The sequence below is a fragment of the Chenopodium album genome, chromosome 13 (genome assembly GCF_948465745.1).
Source record: "Chenopodium album chromosome 13, dcCheAlbu1.1, whole genome shotgun sequence".
NCBI lineage: Eukaryota > Viridiplantae > Streptophyta > Magnoliopsida > Caryophyllales > Amaranthaceae > Chenopodium > Chenopodium album.
Genome location: NC_137846.1, coordinates 8,603,390 through 8,611,193, shown reverse-complemented (window position 1 = coordinate 8,611,193; position 7,804 = coordinate 8,603,390). Strand labels below are relative to the sequence as shown.

Here is a 7,804-nt window from a genome sequence, read left to right as displayed (position 1 = left end):
AGATTATACTTTGGGAGATTAATGTTTGAGGTTATTTGTGACTATAGAAGCGAGGCTTACTGTTTCGACCTCTATGCATACTAATTTGGTGTACATATGATCGTCATAACTTGGTGCAGAAATCCGAATTATTTTGTTGGAAATAGGATATCGTGTAATCCGAATTACTAATTTGGTTCATGTTAGCCGACCCCACTTATGGGATTAAGGCTTTGATTGATTGATTGTAATAGGATACATGTGATAGTAAAACGCTGAAGTGAATTGTATGGTTTTTAAAGCAAAGACTTATATGAAGTAATTTGTTTGCAATCTTATGTATAAACTTATTGCCTCTTTCTGAACCTATGAGCCTTTATATACACTAATTGTTCTTTATCAAAACTTTTATACACCTTAATTCTCTTGTTTAGTTGTCTTTAATCTAGAAAACTTTAAGGTGAAAAGAAGTCATTAGTTGCAACCTATTAGTTTATATCTGTCTTTCTTTGACATTTTAGTTTTTTTAACCCAAAGTTCTGTTGTCCACTTGTCCCTGTGCTGAGCTGCTTCTCAGTTCCCACATGAGCTCTTTAAAATATTGTACATATGCATGGTAAGGGTTAGACTACCTTACCAGTTACCAGCACATAAAATTAGAGAGCAAACTACATACGAATATGTTAACCTTAGAACCAGCATCAGAAGCCCTATATTTACATTATTTGAACCCGTCTAATTAAGACATTCACATTTGTATTTGCCTCAGGTCATTACCAAGACTTTCTTCCCGATTAACTTCATCGTATTAAAGAAATTATTATCAATAATATCTTCAGTAGTATCTGCAGCATATAAGCTGGTGTTAGAGAGCACTATGATAAGAAAAGATAATTTCATGTTATTATCCATAATTCCATAGCAAAAACAAGTTAATAACAAGTATTTACAGCTTCTTTCATTATTTGATAAGTGGTCATCAATCATTGAAACAATAATGAATTCCAGCCCGGACTAAATAATCATTGATAAGTGGTCCTGCAAATGTGCAATAAGATAAACCAAGGACTCATAGACAAACAGGCTGATAAAACAAAACATAGCTAAATGTAACCTTATGCACTCATGTTGGAACTGAGAAGCAGCTCATCGCAGGGACAACAAAACATTGGGTTCCAGGCAGCAATGAAGTTTAAAAACTCAAATGCCAAAGACATACAGATACAAACAATTAGGTTGCAACTAATGTCTTCTTTTCACCTTAAAATGTTTCTAGTTTAAAGACAACTAAACAAGAGAATAAACAAGAGAATTAAGGTATATAAAGTTTAGATGAGGCTAATAGATTCAGAGTCTTCAGACAGAGGCAATAACTTCATACATAAGATTGCATACAAACTATAAATCATTATTACTTTAAAAACCATACATTTCACTTCAAGGTTTTACTATCACACATATCCTATTACCAACCACTAATTCGGATTTCTACACCAAATTATAACGATCATATGTACACGTAATTAGTACTGCATCGATATCAAAATAGTAAGCCTAGCTTGTATAATCACAAACAACATCAAACATTAATCTCCCAAAGTATAATCTATATTACTCGGACCCTTGATTTCACTTCAGAACACAATCAAATAAGTGCATCAACTACACGGACAGGGTAGTTAGCATTACCAAATACCAACCTTGTTTAAGCTTGATAATAGCAAGGACTTGTTCCTGTGTAGCATCCCTAACCATGCCAATCTGCCAGTCATTCTTATAAAGGGGAGGTGCCAAAAGCATTGCCTGAATTCTAGTCTCTTCCTTAGTATCTTCATCGACCACTATAAAAGACACGTAGGAGAACGAATAGGCAATATTAATCTTAGTCTTCTCCTGTATCCATTGCTTTCTTGAACCCTACATAAATAAAGTGCACATAATTTGAGTACCAAACTAGCAATTTGATAGATGAAATTGAGAAAATGAAGAAAGAAAAACAAACCACAGGGCAGTTTTTTTTGTACTAGTGGAAGGCAAACTCAGCAACTTCTAAATACCAACCAGCTACTCTTTCCCCTTCCAGGTAGTAAGGCCCAAATGGATTAGGGTTCGGTTGATCATAAATCTAAACAATCAATCATATTCAATAATATCAAACAAACAATCATTCAATTCGAACAGAGATAAATTCAATCAAATTGACGAACAACAAAGACAAAATCAACTTATTTGACGAAGGAATAGTAAACCAACCAAACAATCATTCACTTCGAAAAAACAAAGATGAATTATATCAAAAAATTACTAGAAATTTTCTCTTGCTATAGCATCTAATGACAAAACCCTCATAATTACCCAAAGACATGCCCTTTTGGACAAGGTCTTGGACGTCGAGAATGATGGTGATGGCATTGGTGGTGTCATGAATTTCTCTCTTACTATCAGATGAACCCTTTTTGTTTTTCTGCTTCTTCAACGCCGGTGCCACCTTAGATTCGCCAGAAGCAATCGGCCGCGCTGCCTTAGATACGCCTGAAGCAATCGACCGCGCCGCCTTAGATTCGCCTGTTGCAATCGGGCGCGCTGATATGGATTTCCTCTTCATCGCAAACCCTAACCTTATCACAATCTCTTTTCTAAAAAAGCTTTTTGCGATAGATGGTGATGAATGTGGTGTGTGAGACTGTGAGGAACTATTTACCAATATATAACTTTGTAAAAAAAAAAAACAGAAAAAATATTATAATTACTTTTTTTTAAAAGGATCTTGCTAACGAACGTCCTCGGGGCGTTGGATAACCATTTAAAATATCACCTAAAGTGGTATTAATTTGGGAAAACATGACAAAATCACGCATCGATCGGTGTAATTAATGTTAATTTTATTTTAATTTAATATTTCTACTTTTAACCAGCTTATTCAATGCCCCAGGGTGTTCGTTAGCTTTTGCCTTTTTTAAATGGGTCTTATATGACGTCACATTTGAGTTGAAAGTCAAGTAGATGGGAAGTTTTGATGTTTTAAAAACGATAAATTATTACTAGTACACTCCAGCTTATGGCTTTTATCTTTTATACACCTCATTAAATTTTCAATATCAGCGATACACCCATAATTAGCGCCTAATTACTACAGTAACTAAAAAGTTAATCACTATTCAAAAAAAAAAAAAAACTAAAACGTTAATCAAACGTTTAGTTAAGGTAAATGGCATGGATTTTGCTTAGACTTGAGTTGATTAAAAGTCCTCATACTCATGAACTCTCCCTCCAAGCCCAAGTGTATTCATTTACTCTAATTTTTTTACCGTTCATATCCTTCTCTCTCTCCCCTGTTCTCATTCTTCCTCAAACCCTATTTGTCGCGCTTCTAGAGCAAAATCCTTGGAGCTTTAGGCTTGCATTGTGGATTTAAAAAGGTTAGTGGTTATTTCTTGTTGATTTCTGAATTTTTCGCTTTAAATTTCTAGGTTTTAGATGAAGTTTTGCAATTTCTTGTGAGTGGTTGAATTATGTTGTCTGGTTGAATTATGTTTTAATGTTGCTTAATTTAGCCTTGATTTATGTTCGTTTTGCCTATGAATATGTATGCTTGCTAAATTTTGTACTCTCTAACTTACTTTATTCAAAATTGCTAAAATTGAGTTTGCATGTTATAGTGTTACTGATTTTATGCTTATTCTAGGTTAAAATATGTGTTCTTGAGTTTGTGATCTACTGTTGTGATTAAATCGTGGTAGTGTAATTTACTTTGCAGAATGGATGATGTTTGGGGTAAAAAAATACCCTAAGTACGTGGACCAATCCCGTGATGACACGTGCCCATTGAGCGGGTGACACGTGTCACCATAGGAAGATGCCACGTACCAAGAAGCATAAGAGCACCTGAAATTAAGAAGAGAGTAGGGCCTCCTTACATCAGGAGGCCCAACTACCCTAGAAAGCCGCAAAAACGGCGCCCCAGGGGGGCACATGTCCTACTCTGATTGCGTAGCCAATCAGGGCACACATTCCTAGGTCACTTACCCTAAAGGGCACAAATTCCCACCCCTATAAATACCCCAATCATTGATGATGGGAGGGGTGGATTGTGACATAACATTCAATAGAGCAGTAAATAACTCCAACTTCTCTCTACTTTCTCTCTCTAGTATACTCTGTTTTCTGTTCACTAACTTGATCGTTGGAGGCAGATCTTCGGTCATCGGAGCTTCCGTGTCTTTTGCAGGTGTCCGAGTCTCACTGTCAACAAGTACGCGACCAGTATCCCGAGGGATTCCAAAATACCCCGAAACATTTGGCGCCGTCTGTGGGGATACTCGTCTGTAATGGCAGTAAATGGTCAGACACCAGGAGCCGGCCAGAACGACCATGTTGAAGACATTGTTACTACAATCTATTCTAGTGATCCTCTCACCTGCTCGTTCCAGGAGGCCGATAATCCTTCTGTTACTGCTGGTTAGCTCAAGCTTCCTCTCAACAAGCTCCGAAAGGAGATTGAGGGTAAGAGACCTTCTACCTCTAGGCAGCCGCCTTGGAGAGAGGGAGAAGGCAACCAGAAGAAAGCTCAGAGCAAAGGAACTAATGCCGAAGATGCTGGGAATACCCCGTACCGCCAACATGAGCATTCACCGAGGGTGGCAAGGGCAGATGTGTCCCGTCTCCTTGAGAAAACGCAGTCAGCTGGGGGGTAGGGAAGACGACATCAGAAGGAGATTACTTAGTCTTCTCGCCGATGGAAGGATGCCAGAGACTACATCCGACATAAGCAACGTGAACAAATAGCTTATTCGAACACAACCTCTACTCCATCTATGCCGGATAATCTCTGAAACCATACCTCTTCCAAGCCTACCAGCACGGCTAGGGTCAGCAGGAGTCAAGCTGCTCGTACATTAACTCCCATTCAAGTTCAACCAATTCAATATCAGATTCCTCAAAATTTTAATGCTTTTCTGCCTCACAACCCTAATGTCCTCGGACAGTATGGTCAGTTCGGCCAGTCGTTTGACCAGGTGCCATACTTGGGCGGCCTGACCGTCCAACCTCAGCCCATTAATTGGCAAATGCGCCTGCTTAATCTAGGAGACAAGCCGCCTCCGCTCTCAAGAGATTCTTAATTCTCCCCAGCCTGCGAAGGTGAAGAGCGTACTCGTGGGTGCTACATACGATGGCTCGGGCAACCCAGAAGAGCACGCCACCTCGTACAGGAACTTGATGTATTTGCAATGCGTTGATGATGCCACTTGGTGTAGATGTTTCCCGGCCACCCTCAAGGGCGTGGCCCAGGACTGGTTTAATAGTTTGTCGGCCGGGTGCATCAACTGTTTTACTACTCTAAGTATGCTGTTTGTTGGCAACTTTTCTTACAACATCCCCCCAAGGAAGACCAGCCTTAATCTGGCTACCATTGTTCAAGGAAAAAGTGAAGGGTTATGTTCGTATGTCCAGAGATTTAACCAGGAGAAGGCCCAGATCCAGAACCATGGTAAACATTTCGACAATTTTTATTTTCGAGCCAAGAAAAGTTAAAAAATTCTAAAATTAAAGGCTAATATCCACGTTTTTTGAGAAATTTTAGAGTCTTCAAGGCCCGGTGTCTAAAATTCTTGAAATTCTAGGGAATACATCCCAGGGTCATATAATGTCGTTTGGAACCATATATGATCATTATTTGTTGTCATAAATGTTCGTGGTAGGCTTGAATCAATTAAATCGGTGCAAGTTGTAAACCGGTAAATTGGTCGTTTAAAGCCAAATTGGATGGTTCCACCCACCCAATTGGACTCCCGGAGGGTATTTGGAACCATGGTAAATATTTCGGCAATTTTTATATCCGAGCGAAAAAAAGTCATAGAATTCCAAAATTGAAGGCTAATATCCACGATTTTTGAAAAATTTCGAATGTTTCGGGGCCCGGTGTCGAAAAGAATTGAGATTTTAGGGGATACATTTCCGGGTCATATAATGCCGTTTGGATCCATATATGATCATTATATGTTGACATAAATGTTCGTGGTAAGTTTGAGTTAATGAAATCGGTGCAAGTTGTAAACCGGTAAAGTGGTCATTTAAAGACAAATTGGATGGTTCTAGCCAGCCAATTGGACTCCCATAGGGTATAAGGGACCATGGTAAACATTTCGGCAATTTTTACTTCCGGGTGTAAAAAGGTCAAAAAATTCCAAAATTGAAGGCTAATATCCATGCTTTTTGAGAATATTTGGAGGTTTCGGGTAGAGCTGTCAATTCGGGTAAATGGGTCGGGTTTGGGTCGGTAAGAGTGGGTCGGGTCAACTCGGGTCGGGTCAATTCGGATTAATTCTATAACCTATGCGGGTCGGGTTTGGGTTGGGTCATGCTTGAGTCGGGTCACGTCGGGTCATACTTCTTATCGGGTTTAGGTCGGGTTAATAACAAGTCGTGTTACATTCGGGTCGGGTGAACAATATGTCGGGTTTAATTTTGGTTTTCACGGGTTAAAACGGGTTAGGGTAATTCTCGGGTTCGAGTCGGGTTCGGTTCAAGTCAATAATTTGCGGGTTAGAACAGGTCGGGTCATTCTCAGGTTTGAATCGGGCTCAGTTCAAGTCAATAATTTGTGGGTTATAATCAGGCCGGGTCATTTTCAAGTCAGGTCATTCCCGGGTTCAAGTCGGGTTTGGTTCAAGTCAATAATTTGCGGGTTATAATCAGGTTAGGTCATTTCCAAGTCGGGTCATTCTCGGAGTCAAGTCGGGTTATGTTCAAGTCAATAATTTGCAGGTTACAATCAGGTTGGGTTATTTCCAAGTTAGGTCATATTCGGGTTCAACTAACTATAAATAGATAATTATCATTTTTATCAAGCTAATTATTTCCTTTGAATATAATATATATGGTAATATACTAGGGAACTATACTTTATAATTTAGGAAGATAATTACCTCTTTTGACCATACAACAAATTTATACTATATTTAACTCTTAAATTTGAGGATGATGCTCCTTTTTTTTGTTGGCCTGGACCGGTCTCCCTAGACAAAATGCTTTGATCAACAATAATAAGGTGGTCTAAATTGCATTTAAGGTGATTTGAAATCGGGTCAGGAACAATTTCGGTTGAATTTTGGTCGGGTCAATATCAAGTCGTGTTGATTTTGAGTCGGGTTAGTAACAGATCGGGTTGAATTTTTTGGCCGGGTTAGTAATAGGTCTGGTAAAATTCGGGTCTGGTCAATAACAAGTCGGGTTGAATTTAGGTCAGGTCAATAACAAGTCGGGTTGATTTCGGGTCGGGTTTGTAACAGGTTGGGTTAAATTCGGGTTGAATTAGGAACGGGTCGAGTTGAATTCAGGTCAGGTTAGTAACAAGTCGGGTTAAATTTCTGGTTTTGATGGGTTAGGGTCAATTTCGGTTCAAGTCGGGTTCGGTTCAGGTCTCGGGTTAGGTCATCTCCACGTCAGTTCATGTTTGGGTTCGGGTCTCACATACTCGGGTCAACTCGGGTTTAGGGTTGGTTTTAGGTCGGATTAGGTCGGGTTTGGGTCACCATATTTTCGGATTCAGATGGGTCGATTAATAATCGGGTTTGATTTGATATTTCGGGTCGGGTCAACTTTTGACAGCTCTCTCTCTCTCTCTCTCTCTCTCTCTATATATATATATATATATATATATATATATATATATATATATATATATATATATATATATATATATATATATATATATATATATATATATAATATTCAGAAAAAATTAAATTCACTGAAGAGAAATTTTTTAAAAAATTGTTATCGAGAATTTTTATTACTACGAGTGTCAGTTAGGGGTGGCAATTCG

General features: G+C 38.6%; 1 long non-coding RNA gene across 1 annotated transcript; it reads right to left on the bottom strand.

The window, feature by feature from the left end:
• Positions 1–542: 542 nt before the first annotated feature.
• LOC145576217 (uncharacterized) lies at positions 543–3,165 on the bottom strand. Its single transcript, XR_014098339.1, has 4 exons — positions 2,335–3,165; positions 1,982–2,104; positions 1,680–1,896; positions 543–824 (listed from the first exon to the last, which is right to left on the bottom strand). It is a non-coding gene; the product is annotated as an uncharacterized LOC145576217 (long non-coding RNA).
• Positions 3,166–7,804: the final 4,639 nt, after the last annotated feature.